The sequence below is a fragment of the Falco cherrug genome, chromosome 6 (assembly GCF_023634085.1).
Source record: "Falco cherrug isolate bFalChe1 chromosome 6, bFalChe1.pri, whole genome shotgun sequence".
Classification (NCBI taxonomy): domain Eukaryota; kingdom Metazoa; phylum Chordata; class Aves; order Falconiformes; family Falconidae; genus Falco; species Falco cherrug.
Genome location: NC_073702.1, coordinates 22,059,108 through 22,071,507, shown reverse-complemented (window position 1 = coordinate 22,071,507; position 12,400 = coordinate 22,059,108).

The window sequence follows — 12,400 nt, the reverse complement described above, 5'->3', positions numbered from 1 at the left end:
TACTCACTGCTCCAAATCACACCTAACTAGTTCTGTTTACTCTTTAAATTGTTTAATTATTGCTTATTGTACAATTTCACAGCTGGTAGCATGCAGACTATCGACTTTCAATACAAAATGCAAATTATGGTTAATCACAGTCACTGGGTGGCACTTGTGACGTTAACTTTACTCTTCAAAATACAGGTCAAGATGCAAGCTTAAACTGGTATCAAAAGACATGTATACAATTCAGTTAAGACAATTGTCTTTGATTCTCCTCTATTCAAAATGAATAACAGGACTCATCCATGGGTGATGTTCTGCTAGGCAAAGGTTTCAATATATGCTTATCATGAAACGTTCAAATAGATTGGACTTCAGTGAGATTACTCACTTATGTCATACAATACATGATTGAGCGTTTGCAGCACTGGCTTTTTCAGATCACGTTCCCTGTTCAATAAAAGTTCATTTATGTACCTTGATGAACCTTTGCAATTTTCTAAGCAGCTTCTAGCAAAGAGTTTTTCTAATGGTAACTAATACTGCTGATACAGATGTCCCAGATGCAGCCCTCCTGTCCTGTGACTTCTCCCAGTCTCTAGGACAAATGCGAGAAAAAGGGAGCATTGTGGGAGACAGGGGAACTTGGATGAGGGGTGGCCTGGAGGAATGTCACTCTGCAAAACGTTCACTGGAGAAGGATGGAAGTGTTTGGCACGAGTATTAGGACTGTAACTTGTGTTTGGGGTCATGGCTGAAAGGCAGTTCTGAGTCTTTCTGTCACCCTTTGAGCTTAAGTCTCTCTCTCTCTCTCTCCATCACCCACACCCCCAAGACAAACTGAAAAAAACAGGAAAATGAGCAGTACCAAAATAAATTTTATCTCAGAGCTTTTTTCCACTTTTTTTCCCCCTCATCTAAGTGACATAGACCTTCCATTGTTTTGTCTGGCAAATGTATTTGTTAATACTCCACTTGATTCAAAAAATGTTTTATTCTTGAGACAGATGAAAAGCAGAGGAATTAGTTTAGAAGCTGTCAGATACCGTAGGTTGGAGCACTCATCTGGGAGATGGGAGAGTGGCATTCTCCTTCTCCTTCTCTCTGTTCATGGGGTTCTGAACCTGTATCTCTGACCACCAAGGGTAGTGCACTAACCCCCAGTCTTCCCTGTATTTGGAAGTGCTGCTTCTATTTATCCTTTTAAACCTTGTCTAACTAGGCAAACAGACTGAAAAAGAGACTAGACCTAGGCATCCTACCTCTCAGATGAGCAAGTTAAATGCCAGATTTGAGAGGTTTTCCTCCTTTTCTTGTACCTTACCTCAGTTTTCAGTATTGAAGGAGGGATTGAAGTTGTGCTACTGTAGGCTAAGAACATGATCTTTTGAACAGATAATGGTGAGGATGGATTTATTGTAGTTTCAAATTCCTCAAGTAAGAAAGACTGCAAGACTTGCAAGTCATTGATATCTGTGAGTAGTCACGATAAAAACCGAACAAGCTAGCTCTGGAAAGGAAATGGTCTTTAATCACACTTCATTAAAAGATGCTTGGATTTTAAATAAACAGCTTGTTGAAAGATTTGTGTACTTAGAGCCAACAAACAGTGGGTTTATATCTAAGTACAATATAAACAGCCAGGAATTACATTGGACAGTGATGAAAAATGCTTCTTTTGTGTGAAAAACTATTGTGGCTGTGGAACCACATTCTGTGTCTGGTCTTTGAGTGCAAGTGTCCAAGAGGGTTAAAGACTCAGGAACATGATATTGCTGTGAGAAAGTTTAAGTAGGAAATTTTAGAAAACAAAGCAAAGAAAGGATTTATCCTCCAAATAGCTATCAAAATAAGAAAAAAAATATTTTTATATAAACCTGTCATCACAAGAACTTCAGCAAATCTCTCAATAAAATAACTCACATTCTTCTTTTCTATTCTAATTTCTTATTAAAGGCCTTTAAGGTTTTCAAAATCTTACTATGGCAAGCTCACAAAACGTCAGAGCCAGTCTCCGTAGCATACAAAGTGAGCATCAGCGAGAATTTAATATTATTCTTATCTCCTTCTACAGTACACAGGTTAATTTTAGCTGACGCTATCAAATTATTGCATGTTATGGCAGCTTTTCAGAGGTATCCTTGGGCACAGGAGACAAGGTTAGTCTCATCTTGATTGTACCTTTAGCTGACCTTCTTATTTAAGCAAGCTCCACTTCCTTCCTTCCGGGCAAACAGAAATAATTTATTATGACAGTTAATCCTATGCTAAAGTACAGAAATTATCATTCACAAGAACATGGTATTCAAAAGGCTAAAGGACTTCCTATAAACTGTTCCACATTTTTCAATATTCAATGTACCTTTGATTCTTCTGTACACATTTAAAAATATTGTTATCAGTGCTAGAAAATTAATTGGGTCAATTCTGTTTAGAAGGGACTATCTTTTCAGAGTGAACGTGCATCTAGTTGCCCAGAGGGGCAATACCATTGGATGGATATTAGAGGGACAAATAGGATGCTCTGGTAATTGAGTCAGATGGAATACATGATGAGGCACATTAGCATTTCCACACACCCTTCAGAGGCTTAGTGTCAGCATTAGTTTAATTAATAAACATTTTGAAGGAGGGAGAGAAGAAAGTAAGATTTGCTGGAGAAGGTCTGATGCCAAACAAGCCTACTCACACTAATGTCAAGGGAGATGGACTCATTTATACAGGGTGTGAATCTAGCCTGTTATTTTTACAAATCCAGGGGCCCATTACAGTGAATTAGCTATTTGTTACCTTTAACAGAAATGTTTCTATTAGAAGGATTTTCTGCCACGCTGATGAGTTTTGTGTTGTCTGAGTTTCATGTTGTGCTTTTCCTAGGCAGTGCTAGCATGAAATGGAGCACTGTTGTCTTGTCACAGGAGGCAGACAAGATGTCAGCTAGTTGCGCTGATGTGCCAAAGGCGTGACTGTGTCTGCCATGCTGGCATTCTGCTACAAGGCTAGCAAGGTTTCCTTTTCACCAAGCACCTGCTTCCTTTGAATCAGCTTTGATATGTTACTGTTTATTTTCTTGAAAGCAAGTTCTATGAAAATTCCTCCTAAGGCCAATTTACAGGTGCTTTTTATTAGGAAAAGCTATGGTTTTTTAATGATAGTATTTGCCTCTAGTGTAAATCTTTCCCCAGCCCGTAAGGTTCACTTGCATCCCACAGCTCAAAAGCTTGTGCACACTTCATTAATCTGCTCTTGTATGAAGACAGAGGTTCAGTGATAATAGCACCCTAAGTGACGTTAACGCACAGCCAGTTTTTAAAGGAAACTTTTGAAATATAATAAAGCACTTTATTTCCTGTTTTAGAGAAATAAGAATAAAACCTCTAGATGGCACCAGAAGAACAAGATAGAAATGAGCAGATCTTTAAAAATTCTGCCAGTTATAGCATATCCATCATTTTGATGCAAACACATCACTTCGGGAATGGAAGATTATTAAAAGCATTATACTTATGCCAGTGACAAGGACAGGTCCAGCAAATGACTGTTTCCCGGAAATAGCAGGTGATTTTGCAAGCAATAACGTATCTCTTAATCTTTGCATGACACACATTAAGAGGTTAAGCATGCCTTGTAAAATATTGCAAGACTCACGTTACGTCAAGTTTCTCCTTAGGATATAAAACCCCAGCAGCCCAACTACATTTATGAAGGTAGATATGAATTTGAGCTATAAAGGCAAACCTCTCTGACTCACCAGCTTCCATAGGTTTTCAAAACACTGTTTCTAGTACTGCAAAGCTTGTGCCCTACAGTTTTTGTTCACTCTTTAGAGGGGGATGATTCCATTTGAAATTAACAGGAGGTCTGAGAGCAAAGAGCGCAGGGTCTGGCTGTGAGCACTGCCACTGCAAGATTCAGTGATGTCAGGACCTGTAAGAAACTATCGGTAGCTTTCTATATTAATATTTAATTCCTCATTGGAATGTGCAGTATCTTAGTACCAGCTTTGTCCTTGGGTATTAGCTCAAGGTTTATCAGACTGTTATATTTTAAAAATAGCACACTTGACCTCACATCATTTCCTTTACGAGCATTTGAACTTTTTGTGGGTGCATTAAAGGACTGTTAACTTGTAAAAAACTTGTCTCGTTTTTTAAGTTAATGTAACTTCATTTTCTGCTATTGTTGCTCCTATGTTACATTAATATTGTACATCTGAGAGTCTGATAGGAAAAATAGACTTAGACACCCTACAGCAGTTAGAATTAATATGGTTAATAGCTGCAGCTGAAGCCTTTCCTGTGGTATTCTAAAGTATCCAGCAGAGCTGTCCCACACAGATTTCGCCGGGCACCAGTGTCCCCAAGAGAGAATCTGCCCTCCACCCTGCCAAAGGCCTCTGTGGGAAGCCGTTACCCATCTGATGACGCTGGTGCACACAGCATGTAGAAAAGAGGCATATGGAAAAAAGCTACAACGCCTGTTACAGACAGAGCCAGCCGTGGCTCTTTACCATTTTAAATCATGGTAAAAACGATGATCAAAATTTTAGTCTGCTGACTTAGTACACCTTCACTGGACCATTTTGAATGAAGAAGTGCACTAAAAGCCAATCCAACAATTGTAAATCAGCCCCAAAGCCAGCCCTTCTGATTGCAAGATAGTCTGTGAAAAAGAACCCCACATAGTCGTGTGCCACTTTTGCTGTCTGGGAAAAAATGCCTTCCACATATGAAAATGGCAATCAACCTCCTGTGTGGTGCTTAATGGGAGGTAAAACATAAGATGGCTCCCTGGCTGGGAGTTATGAGGCCACATGCAGATGTCTCCATCTGAGCTAATCACTGAAACTCCCTTCTTAGAAAATGGAGAGAAACAAGTACTAGTAGGGTACAAGTTATGTCATTCTAAAGCAGGTGTCTCAAATAAGTGAGATGAATCATGTCTATTCTTTCCACTGACTGTACAGGGAGCTTAGTGTAACCAGGTTGGGTGGGACATATCTGGATGGCTGGTGTTTGAAGTTAGGTGTGATGAATTCTGCATGTTTCTCTAATTAACTCTTTAGCTGAAAAAGCTGTTTACAGAGATGCTTCATAATAGCTGGAATTTTTGCTGCATTTTTACTGGCTGGCTTCCTCCACTGAACTCTTGCATTTTGAAGCCTTTGCTGCCTTCTTCGATACCCATGTTATTCTGAAATCTCTGTGCAAGCATTTACTGACTTCCAGCAGCCACTTGGTCCTAATTCATGGTTGCCTCTCATAATTGGCCTTTACATTGTGTTGGGCCTTCTAATCTTTAAAATACCTAAGTCTTTATCCCAGCTTTTGATTAGTTGTGATGCTGCTGTTAGTGAGAGGCTTGTTTCTGCCTTTTCTTCTCAGTGCCATAGTTCTGTGGCAACATCTCAATCAATAGATGCTGTAAGCCATTCATCGTCAGTGCCCTTTTGCTAAGTCTGCAAGACATGCTTTGTGCAATTTCTCTGCTGTGCTGGCCAGGCATACCCTCTGGCTGGAGAAGCATGATTCTGTGCTTCTCACATGCCAAACTTCTTCCAGCGTGCCTAAGGCAGCTCAGCAAATGGCCAAAGCTCTGAATCCTCCTGCTCCTGGGCTTGAACCCATCTGGTTGTCTTTAACCAGCTCCCAGTTATCTTTATGTTTAGCTCTGTTACACTCTAGACTTTGTGGTTTCTTGCGATGATCTGTGTTCCTCTGTCATTCAGCCTGCTGTCTTTTGATACTGCTTTAATGGCAGAATCTGTACCAGTAAATAATAAAGTACCAGGCTTGAGTACCTAGTGCCTGGGCCAGCACCCTGTACACATTACATCAACCTCTTCTAGCATCCACCACAAAGTGTAATGTCATCTGAATTACCCACTGGCCACAGTACTTACCCACCCTAACTTCAGATCAGGTGTTCAAGCGTGGGTGAGCTGGCCTGCACCAAAACTTTGCTAAGGTCAGTCTGAACAAATAAAAGTACTACCTAATTACGTTCAGTGCTGATGCCTAAGCACTGGTTCATTTACTAGCAGAGGATATAACTAAAGTGTTCAAGCACCAGTAGCCATGTGAAATGTGTATGTGATAGCATCAACATTTAGTGCCCCGTTAGTAAGTAAATAATTGAGCCTACATGTCCTGCTGTTATTGTAAGCACTTTCAGCAAGCAACCCTATCCCAATGAAAATGAAATGTTTGGTTCAGCAGCCTGTGTGTCTCTGTACTGTGGGTGCCTGAACCCAGCACTTCTGGATGTTGATCCTTTCACATTCGTGATGCCTTTTTATCAGAATCCACCACTGACTGTCTTCCCACTAATTTCTGGGTAACTGGGGGGAAAAAATAGTGTGTAATTAACTGGCACGTTAGTACTTGAACGCCTCTGTAATGTAGACAGCACTTTACAGGCTTAGAGCTTAAACTTCCCAATTCTCTTGTTGGCTTTTGGACAGACCTCCAGGTCATGTACAGTAAACACCTGTGGCAGCTTTTGCTGTTAAAGGTTATGTTCTGACCTTTCAGGAACAGGTTGGGCCTTCATGAGACCTTTCTCCGTAGTGCATACTGCCTGCTGTTCCAGGCTGTTTGGTATTTATGGCTGGTCAGTGGGCTTCCAGGCTGCCGTGGATCTACATTTTTTTCTCCAAGTGTGACACGCGGACCTGTTTCACTTTGTCATGAGGTCTTAAGCTTGCTTTTGTGTTCCCTTTAAACACAATCATCTTTTACTGTCACAGCTCTCCTTTTACTGGTTTCAGACAGCTATGTTCCTATGGATCTTATTCTTTTCAGGATTACTCCTCTGAGGCAAGTCCACATCCCATCTTTTTGTGGTTGCCTGAAGTGTCCCACTGCAAATCAGAGAGTATCTCTGGCAGACTTCTCTGTCTCCTGCATCACCAAGTCACCTGTGTTGTAGTCCATTTAATTAATCATGATTTCCCTTTTAAGAACCATAGCCTTATCTCATAGTACCGAAGAAACTCAGAAACATAATTTTCATCACCTTGAGAGCTCTGTATGGTCTTTTCTGATGGGCTCTGGTCAGGCCTCATGTCCATCCCATGCCAAAACGTGAACTGATATGACTGTTCCATTCTGAAGAACACAGCTAGTAATTCCCCTTCCATCCGAGTACAGTCTCTTTGGACCTGACAGGCTTTAATTAAAAAAGCCATGGGCCAATGACTTTGCAGTAACTGTGCTCCCAAGTCCCCTACTGAAGCCTCAGGCTTTAATTACAGATAATTCACAGGCATTTCAGGATTGGCAGCTTGCTTATATTCATCTTTATTCTTTCAATGATCTTGTATATTGACGTTAAAGAGACAGAACAGAGATATTCCAAGTGGCAAAAGGGACTTTTCTCTTTAGTCCCAGCAATTAAACAAGTTGAGCCACTAAGGGGTAACACGTCCAAAAAAACCCTGCCAAGACTTGTACTGTATTCCCTTTCCAGGAACAACACTGTGAATGATACCAGCACACCTCCCCAGGAGATCAGGTTAACCATCAAAGGATTGCTTATCCTTCTCACAGGAGTAATCATCACCAGCATAAATCAAATCCAGCTCACATGCCAAAAAGCTCAATCCAAGGTGTGGAAACCCTCACCTCTTATGTACGTTAATCAATATGGTAACTGTAGTACATTCTGTACCATACATGTTTCTCGGTTGTGTTTGCAATCTACTGTAACAACAGTTATAAGGGAAAGAGAAGAGGGCACCTTTCCCACTGAGATTCAAAAGGTAATTTGAGATAATGTGACTCAATTCGAAGAGGATCTCCAATCTTGGTGGCATCTAATTAATTTCACTTATGACCCCACCGACAGTAAAGCCGCAGCTTTTGTTTACACAATAAGCAAGACTTCATTATACACCATATACCCAACCATTACACCAGGATTAAATCACAGTGGAACTGACCTCTATCCATTAGAACATAGAGTATGGGCCCCAAAAAAATGGGAACACATGGCAAATTATTGATGTTGATGCATGTGTTGTATGGGACCAGCAAGGATTTATTTATGAAAATAATACCATTAAGGCCCATGATATTTGTATTGACACTGAACAAAATGTTTGTCATTTTGAAATACATCCTGATGAAACCCCTGAAAATGTACTTGTATATATTGGAAATGGATGTGTTTGTGTAAGAATGCTTTGTGATTCTGTATTTACAGACAACATCACTGTGGAGACATAATCACTCAAGTATCAGTAATTTTAGCGAGATTATAGGATGCAACTTTAACTATTCAGCTCCTGTCACAACCCACCAATTGCTACAATCTAACTATACACTGTATCAAGACTTATTGCATACCCCTATTGGAATTAATTTCTTTGGTAAGAAAACTGTTGCAACAAGATGATCTGAGTCAATTGCTAAAATGAATTTGGAACACTGAGCAAAGAACCCTCATTACCATCTATCATGATGCAGAGAAGACACAACATGCCCTAAAAAGAGTGAAGAATGATGGACACATCACTGATCAGAAACTGTTTTTGGATGGTCACCAACAGCAACTGGAATTTTGAATTTGGTGCTGCATCCAATTATAGCTGTGTTAGTTCTAACCTTATTATGTTTACTACATATAAACATTCTGTACATCGAAGTTTGGCAAAAGATGAAACAAATTATGTCAATCCACCATGTAAAATGCATACAATCAACTGATTCTATAATTGAAACAGAATATAACCAGCATTAATTGTGACATTTAAACTAAAAAAATTATCAAATAATTGTACTTTTACCACTGGTCTGCAATACACCACATATTTATGACATAGAAGCAAGAGGTAACTACTACCACTGCATGAGTTGATGAAGTGGATTGACTGTAATCACGGGGTGGAGTATGATGGATGCACTTGACCCCTTAAACAAACTAGTGGTAGTTTGGTACAGGCTCCACAGCAGGTAAAGGCCTAACCCGTTAACCTAACCCAAGAAATACTTCAGTTTCAATCTGTTCTCTGAAGGCCCACAAAGCAGCAGAGTGACACCGGGAGCATAAACACATATGAGCTTGGAAGACTGATCATGCAATTAATGCATGAATAATGGGCAGCTTTTCCAAGACATTTATCAAGGAACAAAGAAAGTTGTGGGTACAAGAAGTCTCCTGCATATCTTTTTAATCGCATGTAATTGGAGTACAAGTCAACAACTTTATTCCATAATTATGAGAGCCTAAGCTCCCTGCTAGGCAGCATGGCTACATGATGGTGATTCCCCTTGAGCTGGGATGCCTCTCAAGATTACTCCTTGAGACAGAGAGACCTTTTAAAAACGGCAAATCTTTGGCAAGTGACTGATATTTTGCATAACCTTGTAGGATGGTAATTTTGACTTGTACCTTGGTAACTTTGATTTTGGTAACTTTGATTTGACTTGGTAACTTTGTTTTGTGCCTTGATAGTTTCGAATCATTGTTCAAAAGATTGTGCTGTACAGTAACATAGGGCTATCAAACTTTGTTAAGTCACACTTTAACAACATCATATTAAAACCACTTTTGCTAATACCTTTGACAGTGGTTCTTTAAGTGATATAAATCAGCTATTAACAACAGATTAATGGAGAGAAGCAGGAAAGCGGATCTGCAGAAGAAAACTGACTCTTGGTGTCTTCTTGAAAAACCTGTCTAAATTCGGCCAAGTTGGTAAATTGTAGTTTGAATGTGACTAGAGATTTCCTAGAGGTAAAAGTCTCTCATGATTCTGTGTGCACAAGTCAAGCGCCAGCTGACAGCAACTTGCCCTTTCTCTGGGACCCTCCTGAGGCCCATCCTCTGGGGATGCCAGAGGTAGCGCCTGCTTTCCTCCTAACTACATACTGTAGCAAAGCACATCTCTTTTCTACCTCCTGCTTCCTTGCAGGATTCCGGCAGGGTAGGAAGAAGGATCTGGCTGCTGCTGGTGCAGAGCAGGTAAGGGTAGATGGTTTTGGCAAGCCTGAGACTGCAGGGAGCCTGGGGCAGAGGGGGAAAGGAGGGCCATGGAGATGCTGGGGGACAGCTGATAGCACAAGTGAACAACACTGCTTCAGAGAGCATCTAATAGTGGGGATACTGGCCTGGCTGTGAAAACAAACAATAGCAGGAAGAGAGGAGTTTTTCGAACTACAAGGGGGAGCACGAGTTAGCGGGCAAGAAGACTGCAGTGAAGGGGATGGGCAGTCAGGCTGAGATGAGTACCCAGATACGGGTATGGAAGAGGAAACAGTGAAACAGAATACAACTGATTAGGAAGGCACAAAAGCAGTAAGAACAAAAGCATGGACGGGATAACATTTATTTCTCTCCAGAGCCTGAGATCATGGACATTTTCGTGTATCTTAGATTAGTACATTTTATGAAATGTTGTTGATTAGCCAAAATTATTACTGGTGGCAGCTTCTAAGGAAGAAAAGCATGGCAGGTGAGTGGGGGAACAAGGCTGAAATTCAGGAAAATCAAAAGATCTAAGCAGTAGGATAGAGTGATGGGAAGAGAGACAATGGTGCAAAACTGAGGGGAAGATGGTGTTGTAACCGGGGAAGACCATGTCAGACCACAAGCCAGAGCAATATGGAAAAGTACCAACTCCAAGATCCTAAAGCAAGACTTGGCAGTAACACCAGCCAGAATATGCAGGGAAGAAAGAAAGAAATTAAACATTCAATGAAGCTTGCAAGCTGAGATTGATAGTGGGTATGTTGGCTATATGGGGATATTTGCAGTGGGAGTGTCAGAATTTGTTTGCTGAAAGTGTTAGGTGGCAGAAGACAATGGCATCAGAAGCAGAGATGTGTGACTGTGCTGCACAAGAAGGTTCAAGCTAGTCAGAGGAATGTAACAGTTGTTCTTTTAGTTATGGCAGATATATCCCTGCAAAGCTCTGATCTTCTATGTGTAGAAACTAGCAAGCTAACTAAGGAACTCAGCTATGTGATTCTAAATAAATACATGAAAGTGTGTGACCAGATCCTCAAGACAAACTTGATAAATTCGTGGTTTGAAACTTTCTGGCTTCTTCTCAGGATGTCTGTACAGCACTGGACCTAACATAGAGTGATCTGATTTAGTTACTTATGAGGAAAAGTGGGACACTCTCTTCTGAGGGGATGCTAGTAGGGAATTCTTTCATTTGGGGAGTTTCTTCTTCTTACCAGCTGTCCAAATACTAATAACAGTAATACTGACAAAAGGAAGTTTATGTTTGGGCTACACAACCTGATTAAATGCTCTTTTGTGGTTGACTGGCAGTAGGATGGATCTCAAATAGGCCACAGCAGGAACTGCACAGCTATCAGTATTCTCTCTGCAGTGATTTCATCTATCAAGCTGCATACAGCTTTCTGCTTTGGTTTTACAAAGCCAAAGTCTTTAATAGAAAAAATAATAAGGGATACCACGGCCTGCCAGTTTCACTGATGTTTCCCTGGTTCTCTGTTCCCAGCTCCAGTGACACATTGTAGCCATAATCGTAATGTTTATGACTCTCTTGCTCTTCTGGCATGGTGCAAAACAACCCCCAAGAATCTAGCATATATTTTTCTCACCTGTACAAGTATTTTGTTTTCATTACCTTGCCATTGTGGCCATGAGCTATTGTGTGAAGAACTGTGGCACTGCATTTGCAGAAAACAAATCCATGCATTTTAACTGTTATTTCTGATTTTTAAGCCCTGCCTTGTTAGATTTCTTTATTTTCCTGAATAATAATAAATGCTTCAATGATGAACCTACACCTAATTTGGAAGACAAATAGAAGCTACTTCATGTAGCTCTTATTTTCTTTTTTAAAATTTTATTTTGGTGGCTAATCCCAGATTGCTTTTTTAATAAGGATTTGATTGAGTGCATAAACTATTATACAGTATGAAACACATTTGAGAAGCTTGATAACAACTGCTACAATTTTCCTGTTTAAACCAGAATGGCAACATTTTAGCTATCTTGTTTTTTTAGTGGAAAAGATTTAACAGACCACTGTTTAAACTCTTCCCAGAAAGCAAAAATGATGAGGACAGGAGAGCAGAGCAAAGGTAGTGTACTTCAGGCATAAGAGACATCATGACAGAAATACCATGGGCAAGTGAGACTTGAAAAAAAGTGAAGTTGTGAGCTGGAGTGAAATTAGCAAGTGGAAGTGTAGGAAACTGAGAGCACAACTGGATAAAAATAGATGTTTTCTACTTTGTCCTACCTGTTAAAATTTGAAGAAGAAATTAAAGAAAAAAAGAATGAAAGAAGTTGATCACATCTACACAGTGACAGATCCACCATAAAATCTCAATTTATCTCTGGAGTATCCTTCCCTAGAGGGGAAACTTCTTCACAGGGGCTACAGCACATACACCTCTAGAAACAAACAGATGATTCTGTGTCTTGTATG